Source organism: Dermacentor andersoni, chromosome 1, assembly GCF_023375885.2.
Source record: "Dermacentor andersoni chromosome 1, qqDerAnde1_hic_scaffold, whole genome shotgun sequence".
Lineage (NCBI taxonomy): Eukaryota > Metazoa > Arthropoda > Arachnida > Ixodida > Ixodidae > Dermacentor > Dermacentor andersoni.
In genome coordinates, this window is record NC_092814.1 from 88,655,713 (window position 1) to 88,682,858 (window position 27,146).

Consider the following 27,146-nt stretch of genomic DNA (forward strand, 5'->3'; position numbering starts at 1 on the left):
CTGACTCTGTAAATTCAAAAAAACATTGCTTTCTCGGAATATTTTGTTCCTGGCGACGGAACGTTGCTATGTTGCGCAAATGCAACAACGTGTACAAGGTTTATTTTCTTCGGAAAAGTAAAATGGCTTCCAAACGCTTTTATGGCTCAGCAATTCCTCGTGATAGTGAACGCAGCGACCTTTCCAGGAGTGACGACAATCACGAGTGCAAATCCGTTTCGATTCAATATGTGTGCAAAACGTTTTCTGGTCGATTTTTTTGTTTTTTGATTAGTTGACTATTTTGGTCGATTTTTGACAATAACGCGAAAACACTGCATTGCTTCCTGGCTGCACGGGAATCTGCACCACGTACTGCACGAAGTGTGGGAACCAGCTGTGGTGCACAAGCAAGTACAATTGCTTCTTTTTGTTGCACACTAAATCATCGGTACCCCAATGATTGTCACATGTAAATAAACATCCGAGTATGAATGGCACTAAATCTATCTTTCCCCTTCAACTTCTTCTTTACTTGCACGTTGTTGCAAATGCGCAAAATACCCTTTTTCTGCAAATTAAAACAACAGAAATTCGCTAAAATTAGTTTCCATGGCAGTACAGCCACTGTTATCCTTCCCTACAACTCCATGAAAAATATTTTGAGGAAACAAGAAATTGTGCAGTAAAGTGTTAATATTAAGTCAATGTGGACTGTTAAAATAACATCCCAGAAACCTCGAAACGTTTGTTTCATGCGAAGAAGAGTCTTATTTTAAGAGAAAATGCGTTCTGAAGCATCCGCGTACCTCTAGCGCAGTTCAAATCGCCCGCCCTCCGATCTAGGAGTGGTGACGTCATGGTCTCATAGTGACGTTGCGCCGTCGGTGAGTAAAACGGCGCCCGCAGACAGCGCCACCGCTTTTCTGAGCAAAATGCAAACGCGTGGCCAGAAACAGAGCCAAGACAGAGCCGACAGCAGCGCGAAAGCGGCACTACGGTGGATAGCGGAAGGGAAAGCGCGCGACGAGAAGCTGGGGCCCTATAACGTAAAACTATTCCAATATGTTTCTATTCCAATCTCTTGACGTCAAATCTGCGTAACCACCAACGTAAGCACCGGGCGGTCACCCGCAGGGTTGTCTGAACAGACCAATCAAACGCTCTCCCCGTTCATAGGAGGTCACTTTTGTTTGCTTGAAAAACGAATAACATTGCCTACACTGAGCGGCTTGTCGAATCTAATTGGCTGACAAGAGGCGAGGAGAACGCTCAAGTGGAGATGGATTCGATGGGGCCAAGCCACTGCACTGAAAGTCGATAACCGGATGAAGAGGGTAGTGCCGGCGTCTACGATTGGTCGGCTTTCCCTTACTTAGCTTGCGGTGGCTGGTCAAAAATCGCGGCGGCATGCAACGGAAGCTCAAGAATGACGCTAAAACGGACCCTCAGCAAAGAAGAGTTGGCAAAATGAGGGGGTAAACGTGCCGAAAGTGCTCGAAAACGTTACAGGGCCACGTAAGAAGTTTTATTATACGCACATACACCCATGCTCTCTGACAGGTGCGAGTAGCCAGCGTCTGAGCGATCGGCGGCAGCCATCTTCTATTCCTTACGGAACGGGGCAGCCTGCGGCATTTCCGAAGAAAATTCAGTTTTGTTCGGCATATTAATGCATCTTTATCGCGTACACGTCACGTTGACGCGGTGAGTTCTTGCGGTTTTGTGACGTCGCGTGACAGGCAGGTGAAGTGGGTGCAGCCCAAAAACTTTTTACCAATAGCCGAGGGCTAAAGGCGAAAAGGGGTCGAATCGAAATAACTGTTTTTCTTTTTTCTGTCAAATCATGCATAATCAGTGTGTACACGTTATATCAGATGGGGAGGTACCGCGGTTTTCGTGACGCCGCGTGACAGACAGGTGAAGTGGGGGTGGTCGAAAAAAGTTTTTGACCAATCGGTGAGGGCTGATAGCAGAATTGGAATAGAAAAGTTTGGAATAGTTTTACGTTATAGCGCCCCTGGTTCTTTATTTTATGACGCCAACTTTGACGCTCGTTGCAATGGACGACCCTGACAACGACACAATGGCTCGCGATGCTGGGCTCGGCTTCAGCTATTTAAGCACTGATGAACGTGACCTGCTGCTGAGGGCTCGCGCTGCCGGCGTCGTTGCGTACTACTACGACGGCAACTGTAGGTCACGGCTGTACACAGTGGCGTAGCAACAGGGGGGGCCGGGGGGCCGTGGGCCCCGGGTGCAAGGGGCCAGTGGGGGGGGGGGGGGGGGGGGGGGTGTCATATACGTCTGAAGACACCCGGAACTTGTTGATATCCTCGACTACACCCGGGGGCGTATTTGGAATATCCAGAAAGTACAACGCATGGCAACCGCAGCACCGCGCTATTTGCTTACGAGCCTGCGGGACGCCGTGATGTCACTCCTAGCAACGGCGCCAAGCGATAACTCTCGTTCCCGGTGCTCTCCTGTTGACTAGACCTGACTAGACTACACCGTGTTCCAGACGTCGCAGGCTTGTGTGCGTCTAATTGTCGTACAAAAATCCCTCACGTGACCTGATCCTAGGTGCCTAGGGACAGGATCGTTTAGGGATTTTTGAGAAGGCATGATGGTGGCGCCGAGCGACGCCGTGGCGTGTACGCGTTCTCGGCGTGATCGTTCTCCGGCTGTCGGATGTCATTTGCATGACGACCGAGTTGAAAACAAGGCATATGTCTGTGTTGTTTGCATTTGTGTGTTGTAAATTACTTCCTATTGTGGAAGTTCTGGCAGTCTTATTAGGCAAGGAGTACGAACGTAAACATATAAACATATTTCTGTGTGTCTGAAATTTCGAATTTCCCATAATAGCCTCTACGACTGATAAGCGGGCTACACAGCCTGTGTGAATCAGCTACCTTTTGTTGCGACGCTCTTCCATGTTGTAGACTGATGCATGGTGCGCGTTTATTTCTGTACTGTTGTAAAAACCATTTGTTTATTCACCCAATACAAATGTACTGCTTCTTCGCCGCAGTACATTTTAGTTACGCGCTGAAGGATACTAAAAGTGGGAGGGGACCGCTATCACCCAGCATAGTATGTCCACTCAGGCGACCTGAGAGGCGGCGGTTGCGCGAGTGTATAATTATAGAACTCTTTTTATGTCCAGTGACAGTGGCCCCTTTCCACTTTTAGTATGCTTGACCGCAGTACAAAGGTGTATTGCGAAAAAGGTAATCTTAAAAAGCTCAATTATGCAACGTTTCTTTCGTAGCTTGCTACACCGCAATACACGGGTGTAGCATCGTGCAGTAAAGCATACTAAGAGTGGAAATGGCACATAAGTTTACTCATTATTTTCAATTGTGATATAATTTGCAAGTGCATCTGTGCTCTTGGTAAGCTTTATTGACAATTCTTTGTACATTACAAATTCATATTTTGCGGGAAGCTTACTAAGACACATTCGCCATATTGTAATGCATTATTCACCTTCAATGCAGGAGCACAATGCGGATTCATGCCTATGCTTCTGGCTGGACTGCACGTGCTCTTTGAGAATTGATTCGTTGTTCATAAGTGCACTGGTACTTACTCTAAACTTGAGGGCTGAAGCTGATACAGAAGCACAATTTTTATTAAGGGGACAAGATGTTGCCAAGGTGGTTGTAGCACAGTTTTTTTTTTCTTCCAGGTACCTTTTCTACTAGAAGCTTCCATTGCAGTATTTCGAGCCTCTTTGAGCCAGCACATAGTGTATATAAAAATCGGACACCGATTGGGAACATCACCTATGCTCTCTGCAGTAAGCTGCGCACAGGATAAGTTCACGCCTATCTATAGAAAAAAATGTAGCATGACCAGACAAAATAAAAGGGGGTGGGCTGCAGCAATACTAAGTGTTAAATGGTGCCTTATCCTTTCCGTTGAGTTTTCTGTTTTGTGCTTTTTATTATGGATCCTCCACAGTAACCATTAGAGTGCCGAACGTGAGCTTGTTGGTTTCAGATCTCATGGTTGTTACTAACAAAACAGTGTGATAAACGAACAAGGGCTTGGAGGCATCCAGTCACCTTGCTTATCTCATGGTGTTGCTTCATGAGCACCGTGAGCCTCCAGACCAACTAGGAAGGAAAATTTGTTGCAATCACATCTGAACTGTATTGAAACCAAACGAACAGTGCTCTCAATGACAACTTTTGGACAGTAGAATGCTTGCACCCAGCAAAGTCTAAGAAGGAAGCATTCAGGATGTGCAAGTGGCCCTTTCGAAGCTGGCAACATTGCTAAAGGGGCTTTGCCTGCTGCCCTCTTTATGGATAAACAAAGATGATTTCCTCTTTGAGAGGGATTGTTTCAGATGTCGTTACATAGCAACAATGCTGGGTGTATAGTAGCAGAGAAGCTTGTCTTTGCCCACTGTCAATAATATGTTCCTTTTCCAGTGCCCCTGTGGAAGTGCCTACTTTTTGGACACAAAGTGCTCTCCATGCATGCATGCATTTTTAGCTTGTAAAGATGTCTATTACCCCTTGCCTCAAGCTGGTCCTTGTTGATGTCACCCAAGAAGGCATTGCGGAGTATGGCGATGCGGACTTACAAATCAGTGTTGATGCCAGTGAAACCAGATTAATGGAGCTACCGTTTATTTCTGTCCACTCCATCTTCATCCAGTTACAATGAGCAATTCTTTGTCCAAACAGAAGGCATATGTAGTTGGTCATGCATAGCCTGCGCACTAAGACTTGTTGGCGTGCCTGAGAACCTTAGCAGTGTCTATATGCAAAAACATTCTGATGTGTTGATGACTTCCTTCTCTTTATCACACTTTGCCTGATGAAGCCAGCAACTTGGTCAATTAGATGTTCAACAGGCTTCCCATTAGTTTTCCCAGCGTCTCCTTTACCAGGGTGCTGCTCATAGATATGTTTTCTTGACCTTGCACTGCACTTAAACCATGGCCACACCTGCTGAACCAATAGTATGCGATCAGAAAAGTGCTATACATCACGTTGCTCCAAACTCATGACATGTGCTACAAGGCCTTGAGGAACACCCTCATTAATTTCCGCCCTCATCATACTGTATGAAGCTTCGCATGACAAGTGCGACAATTAACATCTGCTGGTTTTTCAGTGCTATTCCTGTCCAGCTTGCTGAAAGCTATCCCGAGTGTTTCAAAAGCAGGACTGCTGCCGGACAAAAAGTGCATAAAGCAAGGGTAACTATAACCATATAGTCACACAAAATGAAGAAGGCCACTGAGTGTACAGGCGGTTTAATTCTTATCCAACAAGCTTGGTTCTCCCTTTGCAAGTGAGTAAACCCAACATGCCCCAAAGACGTGTCCTGTGACAAACTGTGTGCCAGATGCTGTGTCCCCTGCAAAGCCGAAGATGTGTACAAGATCCTGACACCCGCAGTGGCTTCTACACTGGGCAAACAGGCTACTATAAGAACGACCGCCTCTACTAATATGCTAATAACACGAAAACGGGCAGAAATTTGGCTATTCATTGGGCCCAACTGCAGGTGCAAGCCACTCTTCCACCAAATGTGTGTTGTTCACAGGAATTGGAGCTATACAAATGCAGACAAAAACAATGATGTTTGAAAGTAGTAGAGTTGAACTATATTCTGCACAAACAGTGCTACTTGCAGCGCTGGTACCTTATAGCTACAATTCATGGCTGTCCCACCATACAAAGGCACTATTCTTGAATAATTAACTTCTATTTATATTTATGGTGGCCATATATTGCAAGTACATATCCACATTGTGTGCAATATGGTTAAATGATGTCAACTATGATAGCCATTCCTAATCTGAGATGCAACAAAAGAACTAATATAGGCAACAAATTGTAATTCAAAAAGACAAGCCGTGCACAGGATAAGTGACAGATTTCCTTTCATTGAACAAAAGTCACATGTGTCACATGTCACCAGCAGTGGGTAGCAAACTTGCAAGCTTGGGTGACAGAGGCAACAATGCTATACTCATACTCAAATGTAAAACAGCCTATGACACAAAAAACGACATTATATTGTACTGAATGAAAGGGCAAGACTCCACCCAAGAACACATTATGGCACCACATAATTGACATGGTGTAAAAGATGTTAACACGCCCTCCCCATAAAAAAAGAAACGCTGAAAACATGCCTTAAAAGGCAATGTACAGCGTCTGAAAGCAAGAAAAAACAACCGAAAAAGGTTTCGCTAAGTCTTTCAATGATTAAAATTGCCAAACTGTCTTGTCACTTCTTAATGGATCTGCATTGTGTACTAGGGTGTTCTGATAAGGCAGTTTCAGCAAGTGTATTGGAAAGCAGTGTTCCCAGTCTGTGTCTAATATTTCGAATTTAAAGAGGGTCAGGCTGCCTTTCAAAGATGTAAATTTTAGTTTATAAAACAGAAAAAGGCAAGCAAAATTGCTGTGCTTTAGAAATTCACTTAAAGCAGTGCTCTTAAATTAAAGTATTAGCTTGCACAATGCCATTGTAACAGCTTTCCACCTCTAACATTTTTTATCCCAGTTGTAAAAAGATGGGAATTTCTTTTTGAACAGAACTTTTTAAACTATATTTAACAGGCGAACCAAATACATCATAAAAGTGGCATTTCGCATCTGCAACAACTTCAATGTACTTGAAATTCAGCATATTGGGACATGAAGGAAGCCATAAAAATGCAATAACGGCCCGAGAGAGTTCTCTGCAATTAGGTGAAGAAATTGGCACATACCTGCAACATTTATTGATATCTAGAGTGAACTTCCAACACAATATAGGCTCTTTCGGGACTGTTTATAACGTTTTGTGCCAGCGCACGTACGTTAAAACACTATTCAGTGCTTTCACGCCCTGTCGATGTATGCCGAATCGCATTAATAGGACGTGAGCAGCACAGTAATCGCAAGGGCGTTTTGTTTCCTCTTGAGGGCATCGCGCTGCGTATCATTAGTAGTAGTGGTAGAATACGACTTCATCTCACAGGTTCCGATCTTGTCGGCATGGGTTTCGCCCAGCGATCCTCGCAGCGTAAACTGCCGCACCGGGGTAGGTCCCGATTCCTATCAAACGGCAGGGCGGAGAGGGCGCTTCGATGGATGGGACGGAAAGTCGCGTCACCCTCGGCTCGCGACCGCGCCAGCACACAGTTGCGCCAGTTTCACGTAGCCGCGTCTGCGTGCCAGCCACGACAAAACGTTGGCCACGGCGTTGGCCACGACCCAAAACAAGCTACGCGAAACCGCTGGTGATGAGAGTACGTTGTTAGGCATGACGCCACGGCGCGTCCCCGCAGCCGGCAGCCAGTAGCGTGGCGCTGCGGTTGCCATGCATTGTCCCTTCTGGATGTTCCAAATACGCCACCCCGGGGGGGGTGACGGAAGACCTATGGGCCCCGGGTGCCAGACGACCTAGCTACGCCACTGGCTGTACATATTCGCACATTTGTAGCTTTTCCTTCGTGAAAACCAAATGCCGCACTCACCGCCCCGTCTTCGACCTGCAGTTGTCCTTGCGCTTCGGAGAATGCAGGCAAGACTGACGGAACAGCGCTACGGGAAAGCATTGCTTTGAAAGGCACTCCACACGACTTCAGTAAGTCGGCGTTCAATTCGTAATCCTCTGGACGAAAGTGCAGCAAGCACACTATGCGATTTTTCGGCTCTTTGCCAACGCGCTGTGGCAGAGCTACGGCACTTAACCACTTCGAACGGAGAGGTTCACTCGTTTGCACACAGTGATAAGTAACGTTGGATTCGCCGCTGCAACTGTCCTTGTCCAAGTTTCGCGGACCGTTCGCGCATCCCACGACATCACACGGACGTGGCATTCTCGCTGCTTGTTCCAAATGCAAGTTTCGCGACCCAGCAGAACCAGCGCAGCACGACGCGATAACGAAACAACTGAAACTCCAAAGCTCGCGCGGCGCAGAGTCGAGCGAAAACAAAACCTTTCGACCACCCATACTACTGAAGGGTAACGTCAAAATGTTATTTTTTTTTTTAGAATCAAACAGAAGTAGACAAGTAGCATTTTCTTCCGCCTTATAACCTAATGAAATGATCGTTTTAATACGAGTAGTTGGGTGCTAGTGACATAAATTATGATGAGGAGTGCCATCGTCATCCTGCTAGTACCGGAATGTCGCTGGGGAGTCTCAAATCGTGTCGTGCATTTACCTCAATTTCTCGGTTACTAAAGCTCTGTTCAGCTGTGCTCAGCTAGCGCCGCCAGCTACACCAATACTATACCACCATTACTCGTGATAACTTGCCGGGCTTTTAGTGCCCGGCCACCCGAAAAATGAAGCGACCGCATGCAACCTACGTAGTTGCTTCGGGAAACTGAGGGAGGTTTTCTTGATGTTTCTAAACGATGATAACAGTCGTAAAGCACTAACAGTACGTAAAAAAAAAACGATTAGCGCTAGCACAGTTATTCAGACGTGATATCGCCGTTGCCGCCTGGAACTAGGTTCTCTCCTCGATCTTGTAAGCTCTATCGTTGCAGTAAATGCGATCCCAGAGGATTGCCAAACGGGTGATTCCACTGTAGTAGCCTGGGTACCGAAATCAATTTTAACGAAATCAAATGCACGCCTCCATGTTATAAGCACTGCGAATTTATTGAAATAGAGGAACACGCCTAATATGCCACATGCATCCATTGTTTGAAGTCAGTTATGCAATAAAAGATATAACGCACCTCCTGTTCGGCGGCAGTACCTACGTGCCACCTTAGCAGCGGAAGCTGTGTCGCCACATGTCTTCCAGCCACGCGTGAGATTGCCATAGCGACAAAGAAAGCGTAAAAGTGGGCGCTATAACGTAAAATTATTCCAAACTTTTCTATTCCAATTCTGTCATCAGCCCTCCGCGATTGGCCAAAAACTTTTTTGAACCACTCCTCCTTCACCTGTCTGTAACGCGACGTCACGAAAATCGCGATACCTCCCCATCTGATATGACGTGTACACACTGGTTATGCATGACCCAAAAAAGAAAAATAGTTATTTCTGATTCGACGCCTTTTCGTGAGTCGCCCCCAGCTATTGGTCAAAAGTTTTCTGGCTGCACCAACTTCACCTGCCTGTCACAAAACCGCAAGAACTCACCGCGTCAAAGTGACGTGTACGCATTAAAGATGCATTAATATGCCGAACAAAACTGAATTTTCTTCTGAATAGCCGCAGGCTGCCCGGTTCCGAAAGGAATAAAAGATGGCTGCCGCCGATCGCTCAGGCGCTGGCTACTCACACCTGCCGGAGAGCATGGGTTTATTTGCGCATAATAAAACTTCTTGCGTGGCCGTGTAACGTTTTCGAGCACTTTCGGCACGTTTACGACCTCATTCTGTCAACTGTTCTTTGCTGAGGATCCGTTTTAGCCTCATTCTTAAGCGTTCGTTGCATGCCGCCGCGAGTTTCGACCAGCCACCGCAAGCTAAGTAAGGAAAAGCGGACCAGTCGCAGACACCTGCACCACCTTCTTCATCCGGTCATCGACATTTAGTGCAGTGGCTCGGCCCTATCGAATCCCTCTCCACTTCAGCGTGCTCCTTGCCTCTCGTCAGCCAATTAGATAAGACAAGCCGCTCAGTGTAGGCAATGTTATTCGTTTTTCAAGCAAACAAAGGTGACCTCCTATGAATGAAGAGAGCGTTTGGTTGGCCTCTTCAGACAACCCTGCGGGTGACCGCCCGATGCTTGCGTCGGCGGTTACGCAAATTTGACGTCAGGAGATTGGAATAAAAACATACTGGAATAGTTTTACGTTATAGGGCCCAGTAACTCATAAGAACAAGAAGCAATTTGCTGCAATAATCAAATGGGGGAGCAACTGCATCAGTTAACGCTGGCACCACATTTGTATTTTCCGGGCATTTATATTTTGCTTTCATGTTCCAGTCGGTATAACACTTGTAAGCTATACGATATATGTGGCTGGCGCAGGCATTAAAAGGTTATACCTTCCCGTGGGACTACATTGGTCGTCTCATTCCATATTCTTCTCCTATTCTATGCTCCTGCTTGAAACTTTATTTGCAGGGTGGGCCAGGCATTGTTGACGAAGAAAGCAAACGTTCCGATCCAGGAAGGCATTGGAGATGCCGAGGACATCACGCACTGTTACAAGGACAAAGAAGGTATGGTAAAACCACTGAGAAAATAAAACTTAGCCTGTAATTCTCGGTATTGCAATTCTGAGAAAAAAAATAAGCGACTGAACAAGCCCACCGAGCATCTGTATCTGGACAAAACGGTTTCATAGTTTGTGATGTCACATGTGGAAGAATACAATTGGCTTCTATTCTAATAGAACGTTTCTGAAGTATTACTGCGGTAACTCTCTAGACATAACTTATCATGGGTGATACAAGAATGGCTAGTTCGTTAATATTTTATCCGTATTATCGTGGTGCCTGGGGTGCCTTATCCGTATTATCGTAGTAAGGTGCCTGGTGGCGGTCCCGTGCAGACGATGCCCTCTCGGTGAGCGCATATTTCCCCCTCATCTTTTAAGAGGTTCAATACTTACAAGCATTTGTCTCGCAAACCATATTTATTTCAAGGAAATTTTCCACGTCTCAATAATTTCTCTCGTCGTATTCGAGTGCTGATTGCCGTGTTATAGTTTTTTTTAACGAAGCTTTCCCTCAAGTCCTCAAGTCTAAATATTTTAAGGCAGTTTTCCTAGTCTCTAAAGCCGCTCGAGTTCGCTCTTCTCCTCGGGCAGCCATTTTTCCAAGAAAGTATGCCTTCCAACCACTCGGACAACATCATCGCGTACATCGCGGACAACATCAGTCCGTTTCCACGTAAATATGAGGCTCGGAGCAGGAGCTATGGCGCTTCAAAGTAACCTGGGGCCTGACGAACCAACCGACTGAGCTATCTTTCTGGGCAACATCCAACGGTCACGAGTTCAAATCGCCTGTTATGTTCCTTTTTCTTTCCCCTTTTTCTTTCTTTTTTTTTCTGTGTTTCTTTTTGATGCCTTTTCCTTTATTTTACCACTGTACGAGAACCCTCCTAAAAAAAAAGAACATAAATATCTTCAATTATGGATGGCCACACATGTGCAGGTCATAAATACCAGGTTCTCTAGCCAAGTGCCATCCGTGCGGTATAACCGAGCTCAGATTGGTCCACCTTGACTGATCAAATAGGGCACCACTGTAGGTTAAATGAGGCGTGCAACTCCTGCGGGAGCCGCCGTGGTTACTCAGCGGCTGTGGTGTTAGACTGCTGAGCACGAGGTCGCGGGATCGGATCCCGGCCACGGCGGCCGCATTTCGATGGGGGCGAAATGCGAAAACACCCGTGTACTTAGATTTAGGTGCACGTTAAAGAACCCCAGGTGGTCGAAATTTCCGGAGTCCTCCACTACGGCGTGCCTCATAATCAGAAAGTGGTTTTGTCACGTAAAACCCCATAATTTAATTTTTAATTTAACTCCTGCGAGGACTGTAGAGTATCCGCCTCCCGTGCAAGAGGTCCGTGTTTCAAATCCCGGTGCCGCACAATTCTCCAACGGAAAAAAAAAAAGAAAACCCGTGTGTTGAGAAAATTGCACAAACAGGCCTGGAGTGCGGCCTGATCCCGGTGACCAGAACCGGTAACGCACTCTCTCACCAGAGCAGGATTGGCCACCCTGGTGCAGTACTTGGCCACAACCTCCTATATGAACCCAACAATCAAACCCCGGCCCTCAGTCCCCAGCAGCTGCGAAGCAACTGACCACGGCGGCGGTCAGACCTGCGACGCTGCAGAGGGTGCTAAGAATCCCTGGCTCCGGACAGGCCGCCATTGGAATATGAACCTGGCAACGTTTAACGCTAGAACGTTATCTAGTGAGGCGAGTCTAGCAGTGCTATTGGAGGAATTAGAGGGCAGTAAATGGGATATAATAGGGCTCAGTGAAGTTAGGAGGCCAAAAGAAGCATATACAGTGCTAAAAAGCGGGCACGTCCTGTGCTACCGGGGCTTAGCTGAGAGACGAGAACTAGGAGTCGGATTGCTGATTAATAAGAACATAGCTGGTAACATACAGGAATTCTATAGCATTAACGAGAGGGTGGCATGTCTTGTTGTGAAACTTAATAAGAGGTACAAAATGAAGGTTGTACAGGTCTACGCCCCTACATCTAGTCATGATGACCAGGAAGTCGAAAGCTTCTATGAAGACGTGGAATCGGCGATGGGTAAAGTCAAAACAAAATACAGTATACTTATGGGCGATTTCAATGCCAGGGTAGGCAAGAAGCAGGCCGGAGACAAGTCAGTGGGGGAATATGGCATAGGCTCTAGGAATAGCAGAGGAGAGTTATTAGTAGAGTTTGCAGAACAGAATAATATGCGGATAATGAATACCTTTTTCCGCAAGCGGGTTAGCCGAAAGTGGACGTGGAGGAGCCCGAATGGTGAGACTAGAAATGAAATCGACTTCATACTCTGCGCGAACCCTGGCATCATACAAGATGTAGACGTGCTCGGCAAGGTGCGCTGCAGTGACCATAGGATGGTAAGAACTCGAATTAGCCTTGACTTGAGGAGGGAACGGAAGAAACTGGTACATAAGAAGCCAATCAATGAGTTAGCGGTAAGAGGGAAACTAGAGGAATTCCAGATCAAGCTACAGAACAGGTATTCGGCTTTAACCCAGGAAGAGGACCATAGTGTTGAAGCAATGAACGACAATCTTATGGACATCATTAAGGAGTGCGCAATAGAAGTCGGTGGTAACGCCGTTAAACAGGAAACCAGTAAGCTATCGCAGGAGACGAAAGATCTGATCAAGAAACGCCAATGTATGAAAGCCTCTAACCCTACAGATAGAATAGAGCTGGCAGAACTTTCAAAGTTAATCAACAAGCGTAAGACAGCGGACATAAGGAACTATAATATGGATAGAATTGAACAGGCTCTCAGGAACGGAGGAAGCCTAAAAGCAGTGAAGAAGAAACTAGGAATAGGCAAGAATCAGATGTGTGCGTTAAGAGACAAAGCCGGCAATATCGTTACTAATATGGATGAGATAGTTCAAGTGGCTGAAGAGTTTTATAGAGATTTATACAGTACCAGTAACACCCACGACGATAAGGTGAGAGAGAATAGGCTAGAGGAACTTGAAATCCCACAAGTAACACCGGAAGAGGTAAAGAATGCTTTGGGAGCTATGCGAAGGGGGAAGGCACCTGGGGAGGATCTGGTAACAGCAGATTTGTTGAAGGATGGTGGGAACACTGCCCTAGAAAGACTGGCCGCCCTATATACACAATGCCTCATGACCTCAAACGTACCGGAATCTTGGAAGAACGCTAACATAATCCTAATCCATAAGAAAGGGGACACCAAAGACTTGAAAAATTATAGACCGATCAGCTTACTGTCCGTTGCCTACAAAGTATTTACTAAGGTAATCACAAATAGAATCAGGAATACCTTAGACTTCTTTCAACCAAAGGACCAGGCAGGATTCCGTAAAGGCTACTCAACAATAGACCATATTCACACTATCAATTAGGTGATAGAGAAATGTGCGGAATATAACCAACCCTTATATATAGCCTTCATTGATTACGAAAAAGCATTTGATTCAGTCGAAACCTCAGCAGTCATGAAGGCACTACGGAATCAGGGTGTAGATGAGCCATATGTAAAGATACTGGAAGATATCTATAGCGGTTCCACAGCCACCGTAATCCTCCACAAAGAAAGCAACAAAATCCCAATAAAGAAAGGCGTCAGACAGGGAGATACGATATCTCCAATGCTATTCACAGCATGTTTACAGGAGGTATTCAGAGACCTGGAGTGGGAAGAATTGGGGATAAAAGTTGATGGAGAATACCTTAGCAACTTGCGTTTCGCTGATGATATTGCCTTGCTTAGTAACTCAGGAGACCAATTGCAATGCATGCTCACTGACCTGGAGAGGCAAAGCAGAAGGGTGGGTCTGAAAATAAATCTACAGAAAACTAAAGTAATGTTTAACAGTCTCGGAAGAGAACAGCAGTTTACGATAGGTAGCGAGGCACTGGAAGTGGTAAGGGAATACATCTACTTAGGGCAGGTAGTGACCACGGACCCGGATCATGAGACTGAAATAACCAGAAGAATAAGAATGGGCTGGGGTGCGTTTGGCAGGCATTCTCAAATCATGAACAGCAAGTTGCCACTATCCCTCAAGGGGAAAGTGTATAACAGCTGTGTCTTACCAGTACTCACCTACGGGGCAGAAACCTGGAGGCTTACGAAAAGGGTTCTGCTGAAATTGAGGACGACGCAACGAGCTATGGAAAGAAGATTGATAGGTGTAACATTAAGGGATAAGAAAAGAGCAGATTGGGTGAGGGAACAAACGCGGGTAAATCACATCTTAGTTGAAATAAAGAAAAAGAAATGGGCATGGGCCGGACATGTAATGAGGAGGGAAGATAACCGATGGTCATTAAGGGTTACGGACTGGATTCCAAGGGAAGGGAAGCGTAGTAGGGGGAGGCAGAAAGTTAGATGGGCGGATGAGATTAAGAAGTTTGCAGGGACAACATGGCCACAATTAGTACATGACCGGGGTAGCTGGAGAAGTATGGGAGAGGCCTTTGCCCTGCAGTGGGCGTAACTAGGCTGATGATGATGATGATGATCGTGTTTGTTAACCTCTGTCGTTAAAACCGCTAAAACTGGGCAATTCATTACACCACAGAACGCTTCCATCGCGAAAAGCGCGCCTTCGCGCAACATGGGCACGTTGCACAGCTCGAGTGCTGCCGCACTGGTGATTCGCCTGCACTCGAGCCCCGCGCAAGTTAAAGCTGCGACTAAAGAGCGCCGCCGATGACAGACTCAGTTGACGGGCGAAACATTCCTCGCAGGGACGGAGGAAGAGCGTAGGACGGTGCTGAAGGCGGTGCGCCAGGGCGCGCTCGGCGCGCTGTTCGAGCTGCCCATCAAGTCGAAACAGGACGTTTCGCTGAAGATGCGGGACATCGAGAGCATCATGATCGGCAAGCCGTTCACCGTGACCGTCAGCATGCGCAACGAGAGCCGGGAGCAGCGCACCGTCGACACAGTGCTCTACGCCTCGTCCGTCTACTACACGAGAATCCTGGCGGGCAACATCAAGCGCGGCGTGAGCACATTCGTGCTCCGGCCGCAGCAAGGTGGGAGTTCCGCACTAGAGTTACTGTATATGCTACCACAGGTAGCATAGTTGCGCGTCTGTCTTATCACGCCGCTAGCGCCTCTATTGGCAGAGCGTCATCACGTGGTAGTCAAGCAACCATGCATTGCGGAGAAGCAGATGCTCGGGCCAATTTTTGTATTTTCCGACGCCGCCGCTGCAGCGAACTGGATTGACACAAGTTATCGCCAGTCAAATTCAAAGCGAATCTGGCCGACCTTGGCGTTCGCTGTTCGCGTGCGGGCTAGCTGCGGAGACCTAGCTATATAGCTATGTCAATGTAGCTATGTCAATCCTGTGAGAGAAAAACTTTCACTACACTCCCACAGAAGGTTACTTTTGGTATCCCTGCAGGGAAAAGACACATGATGAAGTGGTACTTGCAGGTGTGGCTGATATCCAGTGTGGCTGATATCCAGTGCCTGCTAGTAGGTGGGTACACTTCTACAGCAAGTCTAATGGGGTACCAGTGTCGAAATACTAATGGTTGGTCATTGATTCACCAGTAATGTTTTAGACTGCCTACACGTTGAGAGCTTTGGCACATAAGCAGGTATCCCTAATGCAAAACCGAGTACCCATTATCCAGTGTTCAGTGCAGCGCCGGATTATGGGCCCAGTGCCGCGCGCTGGATGCTGGGCAGGCGCGGCGTACTTGGAGGCACTGGTGCGAAAAATAACTATAGCGCGTTAAATACGCGGTGCCTGGACACCGTATATATTTTGTTGGAATACAAAAAGCAACAGAGAGCGATTTAGTGCAATAAAAAAAAAAAAAGCTCCGACCAGGATTCGATCGTCGGACCAACAGATCCCAAGCCCGGTACTTTACCACTGCGCCACGCCAGGAGAAGAGCATGAGTGGATAATATGCCATGTCAAGGATCGAGAAGCAGTTTTAGTTTCACAGAGATGTCTCGCTCAGTCATGGTAGATGCGCTGTCGCCCTGCATATAAAACTCACGCCTGTACCACAAAGAAAATTTTGCTGTCCGTATTCAGTAGCATGCTCGGAAGTGCCACAACATCGATTTTCACTTGCGACTGGCATTTTAACTGTGAAAAAAAGTCCTAAATGAACCGCCGACCCAGGACGCTGTATGGGCTGTTACTACTGATTTGGATAGCTGTTTCTTGTTTTTCACGGGAAGAATATGCAACGTTTTCTTAGTTCAGTGATGCCTTTCAGTTGACACGTCTGTCTAGTCATATATCTTCGTCAGAGAAGCGCAGGCTAGTGCCGGGAGCCTTCCGCGACAGCACATATATACCTGTGTTTATGACGCGTCACATCGGCGCTCATCGCTACTTGTGCTGGCACTGTAAACATGAAAAAATGGTTTATTTAAGAACACCGATGCGAAAGCTGAAATATAGAGTGATTTATCCGTGTTAGACTTCTTGATTCCTGAGCCTAGGCGCGCCGAGAGCGTGCAGACGGACTCGGCGGATACGCTAGGACTAAGCTTCGGTGGGGACCAATCTCGGCGCCTTTTTCTTGACGATCTTATGCAGTCAGCTGTTTCGATGCGCTTTGTTTGCGATTAGGCGGACAAGCAGTCCAAAAGCGATGCAAAACCACCAACTGTCGATCGACGATACAGTAGGCATGCCGCCTGCAAAAACGGAGTGCGGCTTCGCCGCATAGATTTGGTTGCTTCCCAGGCAAGATGGCGGACCTACGCGCAACTCTGCTACCTGTGGTAGCATATACAGTAACTCTATTCTGCACTGGAAGAGGGCCCCCTCTATCGGTCTGCCCTCTCGGTTCACGCCTGTACTTCACGCATCCACCTGCGATAATTTCATCTCGCTGAATAGCTACTTTTGAAAGGGTTGTCTCAATTAGCGTCGGTTGCTCCACGGAGCGGCGTGCTAGAGTAGAAGGAAGAGGATGAGAGGAGCGCGCGAGGCCACGCGGCATGAGCACGAGATGAAGCTGAAGCCGACTTCTTCTTTCACCTTCTTTTTTTCATCTTCGCACACCGCGCCGTGGAGCAGCCGACGCTATCTGAAACAAGCTTTTCCACAAGTACTTCACGTCATGAGCACTGACCGCACAATGTGGAAGGTCGACCTGCAACAGAACTTTCTGAAGCATTTGACACCCGCCCCCTCCCCCTACCCCCCCCCCCCCCAAAAAAAAAAGAAAAGAATTATAAGGTTTTACGTGCCGAAACCACGATCTGATTATGAAGCACGCCGTAGTGGGGGACTCCGAAAATTTGGACCACCTGGGGTTCTTCAACGTGCCCCCAATGCACGGTACACAGGTGTTTTCCCATTTCGCCCCCATCGAAATGCGACCGCCGTGGCCGGGATACGATCCCGCGCCCTCGTGGTTAGAAGCCCAACAATAGCTACTGAGCAACCACGGCGGGCTTAACACCCAACGCTATGTCTGGAAAAGAGTCATGGGATTGATGCCGGTGCAGTGTCATGAAGACTAGCTTTAGTTAATGCCACGGGGTCCCTAAGGAGACAAAAAAAAAACTGAATAGAAATGAAGCTTTCAGTGGGCAAAACGGAGCACTCAGAAGTACTCCAAGAATCCTGAATTTGCACGAATATAACGCGAGTGTTCTCCTTTCTTTACAAAAAAATGCCGGCCTCGAAATACGTCTTGCGTTATATTTTGGTTCGTGACGCAAGTATAACGCATTCCTTTTCGTTTATTTTTTTTTCGGGCGCTTCAAACCGCAGTGAACTGTAAACCACTAGCCACCAGCGCGATCGCTACCGCGTACGAAGCCGTGTTCAACTGTGCCACGGGCACTCTTGAAGTGTTGCCTGTAATAATCTTGGTGGCATGGAGGATGACGCCGTTCTCACCGGAAGCGATACAGACGTCAGCGGTGACAACGCGTAAATTGTGCATGCGCTCTCGTCCGCTCACTGTATTTTGCAGCGGCAGCTCTCAGTAACGATGAATAGTGTGCCTTGCGGGCAACCACCTTTATGCGTCCTTTCCTTTTTCTTTGCGGCAACATTGCACGTCATCATCGTAATATAGATAGGTTTTTTTTTCTTTTCCTTGAGACCGAAAGTCACCCCCCGCGTTACCTTCGCGGTCGCGTCATTCGCGTGCAGATACGGTGCTCGTGCGAGCCTCGTTGATGCCGCGGTTACCGGCGCCAGCCCACGACAATGAGAAAGCCCTTTTCGATAATTTCCTGAGTGGCGCCTGGTCGCGCACTGGAATAAAGCGTCATCAGAAGCCTTTTCCTTAGGTGTTCTAACAACAGGATCTTAAAGATGGCTCTAAATGCTGAAATTAATGACACCTCAGGGCCTTAGGAAGCGTACGTAACTTATGGACAAAGACGTGGTACTACAGTTGCATAAACAGGGCAAAGTGCCCCTTTCTGAGGCACTTGATCCCTGTGTATGTAACTTTTATACCACAGTGTGCTCGTCCATCTCTCGGCTCCCGTCTTGACTAAGGATAGAGACGTTGCCTTCGTAACCCGCGAACGTTCAGCAAAGTATTTTTTTTTTTGTTTTTTTTTTATGTATATCGAGTGTTGACACACGTCAGCAAAACCAATGCTCGGCCTGTACTTCGCCTCCTGCAAGTGTTAGAGTCCCTTTAGGAACATTTTCGCCTCTCAAACAGTGCCAAAGGATGTTGTGGACTCTGCTGTCTAATCAGCAGAGTCCACTCTTTTACCAGATTTTATGATAGTAAGTTCCTCTACATGAACGCCGCTCGAATGGAAAAAGCCTTTCTTCCAGACAAACTTGGTTTAGGTGACCTGAAGTTCGTTTAAGTGATGCATGGAAAACGAGAGGCACAGAACTACTGACAGGACGTACGCCGCCTGTTTTATCCTGTGACCAACGTGTTCGCGTGCTCGCCGTTTTGCACAGCTCGTTTTCGTTCAATATGAGCGAAACACTTCCTCAAACTAAAATTCTGTTTGTACAAACAATACTTCACTTTACTATATCGCAAAAAAAAATTTTTAGCGATACTGCTGGCCAATCTGGAATGAAGGGAGCATTCGCATCAGTTTAAGCGGTTAAATGTCTGCACAGTGTCACAAGAAACATTGTAGTACGACTCCGCTTGGTGGCGCCTCGTTTCCTCCTCCTTCTTCTTCTTTTTTTTTTTGAACCGTATGACGTCTTGCAAGCGCAATAAATTATACCGAGCTTAAGCTTACGAAATGAGCGCCTTTCGCAACTAAAGAGAGAAAACGAAATGGTCAATTGTACGAGGGTAAAGGAGTGGCCTTTTCTGCCTCGCAGAGTTGCATTAGAGCAATTGTGGGGAGACTAACAAGTTAATTTTGATTTCTAGAGGAGGTTTTGACAATGACGGTGCAGCCCGAGGAGTACCTCGATAAACTGGTGGACTTCTCAATGGTGAAGATATACGTCTTTGGAAACGTCAAGGAGACAGGAGAAAAATTGTCTGATGAGGATGATTTCACTATCACGACGCCGAAGCTGGACATACAGGTATTTGTATGCGCTTACACCAGCAAATCTCTCCTTACGTGAATGGTCGCTGATTACTGAAGCGCTAGAATATGTTGAAAATGAATGTGAAGGTAAATAACGTCCCTGACTTAAACTTGACAATTTTAGGGTGGCCTCGTTCTGTCGAGAAATAAATTGTTAATCTAGTATGCACTACGCAATTTCTACTGCGCAGTCGAGTGGCCATCGGAGGATATAGGGCTGTCTACAAATGGCTGTAGGGGTGTATTTGCTGAGCTATGTATTTTTCTATCTACCTAAGCTAACTAGTGTCCCTTCTTATTTCGAGATATACATTTCCACAATCTTAAGAAATCACAGTTAACTATGTAGCACACTGTACGAGCATTCAATCTAAAACACCGCAAATTCGCATCCATTTCTTTCAGGTTGACGGACCAGTGAAGGTTGGCCATCCATGCGAACTCGCAATGCGCTTCACAAATCCCCTGAACGTGCCCCTTCGGGACTGCGCATTGGCCGTTGCAGGCTCTGGCTTCACAAGCGCACAACTACTTCGCTTCCAGTAAGTTCAACTGCACGCTCATGCACACGCACAGAAGAGACAACTTGGGACGTTCACACAATTGAAGCAGTGCCACAGTGTCGCTGGGTTGTCAGTCAGCATTTTTGCGACGACATTCGTTCAAGGCGTGCAAACTTATCCAGCAAAACTGAGATCAACAATGAAGGCAACTACAAGGAACGTTTTTGTTTTCTCTTTTGTCCAAGGGTTGGCGCAATGCATGTATTAGTTGCCGTATAGATATTAATTGAAGCATTGTCCAAAATAAAGTTAGGCAGGTTACCGTAGTTTGAGTACGCAGGGAGTGCGCAGGCTGTTCATGTTTGCAGGAAGCAAAGGAGATGGCAAACACAGCCGAATGCCCTTAAACGCACGCGCAGAAAAAAAAAATGCGTTTGCTTAATAACAGCAATCGTTCCGCAAGCCGCGCGACGTGCCTCCATTTAAACTAATATTGTAACTAATGGTTATGGAAGAGTCGGAAAAAACAAGCGTAACCACATTTAAAGAATCAGCACACAGCGTTGGCACTTCCTTGTCACAATCTACATGTATATAGTGCTTTTTTTTTAAATTATGGGGTTTTACGTGGCAAAACTACGATCTGATTATGAGGCCCACTCTATTGGGGGACTCCGGATAATAATAATAATAATAATAATAATAATAATAATAATAATAATAATAATAATACCTTTATTCATGAAAACAAGTGGTACAAAGTGCCAAGTCATTAAGAAAAAAGTTGCTACAAAAAAGCAACTTGACTGGTCCTAATAACGAGAAGGTCCGAAAGGCAGCAGACAGCTAGGAGCGAGAAAAAAAAAAAAGGAAAGAGGAAGAACGAGTTTGACCACCTGGCGTTTTTTTAACATGCACCTACATCTAAGTACACGAGTGTTTCTGCATTTCGCCTCTGTCGAAATGCGGCCATCATGACCGGGATTTGATCCCGCGACTTCATGCTTAGCAGCGCAACACCAAAGCCACTAAGCAACCACGGCGGGTGTGTATCGTGTTCATGTGCCCTCGGGAGCAGAAGTATATAGAGACCACTATATCAGAAAAAAAAAAAAAGAACTGGAATATCTTATGGCAGTGCACTGCATTGGCCAAACACAAAGACGTGGGTTGTACCCGCATCATTTCCAGCTGCTGCATTCGTAGGCTGCGAAAAAAAAATATTTTTTTTTGTCGCGTCGTCTTTGGTCCCTAGACTGCAACGCGCCAGCGTTACATGCCAACACTACAAGCCAAGAGTTCTGCGTACTCACTGCGGGATACCGCCCGCACAGCTTTCCATTTATGTGGCCCTGTGCCTCGCGCTTAAGATCGTTACGTAGTGCGTGATCAACATTCAACTAAAGCAACGGATAACTGAGGCCTCTCGTGTTCGCTCACTGCTGGTCACTTCGTGTGAACCAATTGTCTTGTTTGGATTGTCTGTACACCAGCTACGTCCTCGCACCAGGTGCTGCTTACGCGGACCTAACGAAACCGTCTATGCTTTCTCGGCCTCTCGAAAACTTTGCAGGGACGCGGCACCACATGCAGAATGGGTACTATGCTTTCTCGGTCTCTCGAAAACTTTGCAGGGACGCGGCACCACATGCAGAATGGGTATACCGGGCGACGATCGTGCCCGTGAAGTCCGGACCGCTCAGCGTGGTGGCCGTCTTCAACTGCCGAGAGCTGTTCAACGTCTCGGGTTCGGTGCAGGTGGTGGTCGAATGGTCGCCCGCACCGACGTTCGGCGGCGCGCCGAATTACGCAACTGCATGGCTGCCACGGTTTCACTGGTAGTGATCGTCGGCGGAGACGCGCTTCCGCTCGCGACGCCCAGACCGCGTTGTGTGTTAGAAGTGAGCCTTGTAATGGCCAATAAATCGCGCGTGTTTGTCGTATATGGCGCGACCAAAAAGCTTTTCGCCTGGGCTCCTCTTTATTCGTCGGTTCACGAGAGAAAAAGAAGAAAGGAAACGAACTAACATCGACAGAGCTCGAAGGAAGTGAAAAAAAGAAAAAAAACATTTTGGTATCGAGGAGTCTACACTTGCTCGCGCAAGGACTCATTCATTTGTGATTTTGTTTTTTATTTCACTTGGCGGGGATCAGCAGGCCGATTGAGCAAAAGTGCGTGAACGATTGTGCAGTGACAAAAGCAATAGCATGGGTGAGTTATTTGCAAAATAGTAGAGACGACAGCTCGTTCCGGTCGGCTATTGCAAAAACAAACATATCTATTGATACAGAAGCAAACTAAAAATTTTAAAAAAGAATACAACTAAAACAGAGCATTACGGTTGGAAACACTACGTAAAATCAACTACCGCTGGTGTAGGCCACACATACTAGATCGATCGGAATCTTCGTCCGCGTGCATTGAAAAATCGCGAATGTTTTTTGTTTTTTTTTTTCGCACTGTCGTCTAAATTTAGCAGTGCTCTACAGACGCATAAAATGTTGTGTCTGCTCTCGGTGGGGCCGAATGGAATATAAAAAAAAAACATACCGGGCTAATGAGCAACGTCTTGAAGATAACAGGGTTCATCATCCACAAATCGCAGTCAAGAAAAATATTTCCGTTCGCTTTTCAGCTCGGCGAAAAAAAAAGGCGCAAAAGATGTGCAGATTGTGCGCAAGTGGTCACGATCAACGGCATGTATGATCAACATGCGAGTTCTCAGCGCCACTCATTTTTAGCATACAGAGCGGCGGCTAGCATTCGCGACAAGTTCTCACGCACGGTGATGTGTGACAGAATGCGCACAAATTGATCGAGATGCTCGAGACGTTCTTCCTGTGCGAGGTTCTCAGAAGAGGCACGGTGCGCACAACCACAACGTAAATCTAAAATTTCAAAAAATCACCATTGCAAGCGGATTTACTGCCATCGCGCCGGCCAGCACGCTTTTGTCAGCGCCAACAGACACGTCAGCATTTTATGGACTATTTTGCTTCTTAAATCGGAAGTTTCATTAGGGCCGTACATTCGGCGTCACTCTCGCGTTGAATTGCACGCTTTCGTGTTTCGCTTCATGTAACAAGAGTTCGTGCGGCACTTACATTGCACTCGCTGGCCAAGTGGAGAGCACAATAAAGTCGTCGTTGTCACCCGCGGCTGTACTAGAAGGAGACTATCCTTATAAGCTGCCTTCCATTCGCAAGACGTGCTCGTCATTGTCTTCAGCCAATGACGAGCACGCCCAATGAGCGCGTCAGTAATTACGGTCATGGTTGACCACCCAACATCCTGACCGCAAACAAAGAAAAGCGTCCCGACCAGTGGAAACGTCCACTTGAGCTGAGCTGTAGCGCCGCTGGCAGCTCGTCCACGGTGGCATCCTTGCGCAAGACGTGATTCGACGGCACTGAGCCCCATCGTGTTCGTCCGCGGGAGTCGGCGGGTCGCGTCAACGCAGCCTCAGCTGCTTTGCCTGGGCTCCCCGAGAAAACAGGACAGCACTCCGAAAACGCAACTTTCGAACGCCCTAACTGTAGGGTGCAGGCCCGATTTTGTGTCCGAGACATGGTAGTTGCTAATGTTGACGAACGGACTTGTTTTAGCGCAAACGGACGCGCACACGTGGAAAAGGGGAACTAGCGCTTCGCGTACCCTGTTCGCTTTTCCTTATTATTATTTTTTTTTCATGTGCCCGTGTCTGTCAGCACTAAAGAAAGTTCAGGGTGGATAATCAACTCGGCCATTGGCGTAACCAGGAATTATCTATGGTGGTGGAGCACTCACTGCACAAGGAATGAGGGAGGGGTCACGTCACCTCCCCCCCCCCTCGCCGCCCGGGCGTAGCCCGGGCGGCCAAACGACCACCGACACTGAAGAGACTGTAGTGCACTCTCAGGGAGCGCGTTATTTGTAGCAAACTCGTCCTAGAACGACGAACTGCATGACCGGCGCTCGGTTGACTCCGGTCCACATAGGATGATCACGAAGACCTGCGCACGAAGTTGTTTTCCCTCTCAGCAAAGCAGTAATGTATGAGAGAATCAAGTTGAAAAACGTTAGGCTAAGTGCACATCTTAAATCGTTCACACGGGCTAACTAAAAGGCATTTCTAATTAAAATTTGGCATATGGAGAGACAACGAGCTGCATATAACATATGCAACATTTTAAAATCTTAAAATAATGAACATAACCATAATTAATTCCTAAATATTTCGGCGGAGTAGCGCTCAGAGTGCAAGCTTTGAATCACTCTCATGGGCAAGTTAAACGTGGTTGATAAATGGGAGGTGTGGCTTCCAGTATATTAAGGTCGTAGGTTCTTTGAAGTAAGAAGTTGTCATCTCGTTCTTGTTGCATCGCAAACGGATCAGTCAGGACATGTAGGTTTCTCTCAAAATCACGGAGCCACTAAATTATTAACATTCTCTGAATGTCTGAATTGCGAAAGGTGTTAGCAGAGATGAAGTATCTAGAAGTTGTAGTGTCTCTTAGATTCACCATAAAACATTTACCACCTTTATTCAAATAAATAACATGCTGCGCCCGTGAAATATGAACGTGTTCCCTCACTTGCGTTTGAGTGAAATGTAAAACAAAAAAATCATACGTAGTATAGTTAACTGCTTTGGTCGACGATGCAAAGGTTACCTAAGCCTCTGTCAATTTCTTACCTATTTTTGAGCCTCGATCTGGGGAATTGTGCGACCAACAAACGACTTCTCGGCAGCGATTAACAGTGATTAACGCACTTAAAGTAAATAAATAAATTACCGAATATGTGTATGGGGTTAGCGCCAATTTTACCTTTGACTCTAATTATTTATGACGAGACGAGTTTTCGCCAAACACTTGTGTTCACGCTCATATTCATATTCAACCACTAACCACTCGCCGTGATGTCGCCCTTCTATTATTATTTCATAGATTCATTCACAGAGTTGGCCTCACCTTATCAAACCTGAAAAAAGCATCCTCGACGTCACAAAGACTGAACAATCAGTTCAGCTCCACCCGAATTTATGGCAACACACACGCTTTTAATTTTTCAGCTTGGCCCCATGCGGTCCGTTTATGGAACGCTCTATCAGATAACATGAATTGCCAATCCAAACACAGTGCATTTCGCAATATTCTAATCGATCAATATGCCGTTTCAACCGTCTAACACGTCTTGCCTTCTTTTAATTTCTTTTCTGTATTTTTCTACAATTTAATAAAAGAATTTCAGTGATCCAAATTTTTTACTACACTTACTACTGTATACATGCAAAAACATTTATAATGTTGTTATGCGATTATGTTATTGTGTTTACCGTTTATTGTTGTTGCTCTACGTATTGTATTTGCTAATGGCGTATTAATTTTCCGTGTTGCGTGAGTATTCCTTTCATTACACTGATGTTTCTTTTTTCCGGATTCCATACTAATATGTTACCGTATTTCCCCCTTACACAATGCCTTATCGGAGGCCTGTAAGGTACATGTAAATAAAATAAAAATAAAATAAAAAATATAAGTTTCGGAACAGTGGCAACCGCACTGATTTTTTTTTTTTTTTTTGCTGCAATTTTGCCCGTCTAAACGCTACATTTCGGTGCTAACGTCTTGCTCCTTAATTATTATCACTAACCGTTTAGGATCTAGGAGACATGGGGGGGCACTTGCCTGTAATTTTAACTGTTCTTTTTAACTGTTCGTTAGCTCTAACTGTTCTTGAGTACGGCCCTCATCAAAAGGCAGGACTTGTATTCACAAACATTTTCTTACGCAAGAGCCCTTGTTCGCTCGTCGACGTTCGTGTGCTATATTCATCCATAGCGATCGTCTTGCTAACGACACGATCGCTGCTGCGATGACCAATCACAGATCGACTTGCGTTGACGAATTTCTGAATGCGGGCCCAGATCATTGACTTAAAATGACTGAGCCTTAAGACTGCCCGAGTGAACTGCAGTGTTCCCGCGCCTTTGTCAAAACTGAGCAACTCCACTGCCGAAGCCCAACACTTCTCAGGTCCGCTATACTGGGTTTCACCTGTGTTTCCTTGACCATGATCAACATGTACAGCATTCGCGGCCTCCCTAACTCTCAACGCAATATAACGAATCGTACCGCCTTTTATTTCTGGTGGCTACGGTGTTGGGCTGCTAAGCACGAGGTCGCGGGATCGAATACCGGCCACGGCGGCCGCATTTCGATGGGGGAGAAATGCGAAAACACCCGTGTAGTTAGATTTAGGTGCAGGTTAAAGAACTCCTGGTGGCACAAATTATTCCGGAGTCCCCCACTACGGTGTGCCTCATAAACAAATCGTGGTTTTGGCACGTAAAACGCCACAATTTAATTTAATTTATTCCTGGATGAAGACCAATTCGAGTACGAATGAGTTAAGCACGTGCCCAACGTGTTTAACGGCTGGATGTACATTTAATTTATACGCATGTTTGCAACCAAGCCCTAAAGCAGACAGAAGTATGCGGGGTGGCTGATGCGTCAACAACAAAGATCAGTTAACTGGCTAGTCAATTTGGGAATTCGGGTTGTGCGCAGGAACTGTGCCCGAATCAACAAAAAGCTGTTACGCTAAAATTTTTCGCAAAAGCAAATGTCAGCCAGTACTAACGCTGGACATAACATTAGCGAAAGCAGCTTTGACTTATGGCAGAGGTTACTTACGAACGAAAAGCTTTGTGAATTCGACTCCTGGGGCTAAATTCACGAATATTTTCTCTCGTATGTGATCCTTCTCATTGCCGGTCGCCATCTCTAGCAATATCTCCAGCGTTATGATTGGCTGGCATTTACTCTTACGAACAATTCTAGCGCAAGAGCTTTCTGAATACGGGTCCTGATTCGTAAAGTAAGCTATGAAACAATTATTCGCGTAGCACACACAGGCACCAAGCTGAAAGGGTACTGCTTAAATGTTGCTGAAAAATCGTTTCTGTACGAGAGCGAACAGGTTGCAGCTAAGATGCAAAATAAGCAAA

General features: G+C 46.4%; 1 pseudogene; it reads left to right on the forward strand.

Annotated features, from left to right (window-relative positions):
- LOC126543258 (hemocyte protein-glutamine gamma-glutamyltransferase-like) overlaps positions 1-23,198 on the forward strand; it is a 44,067-nt pseudogene extending 20,869 nt beyond the window's left edge.
- Positions 23,199-27,146: the final 3,948 nt, after the last annotated feature.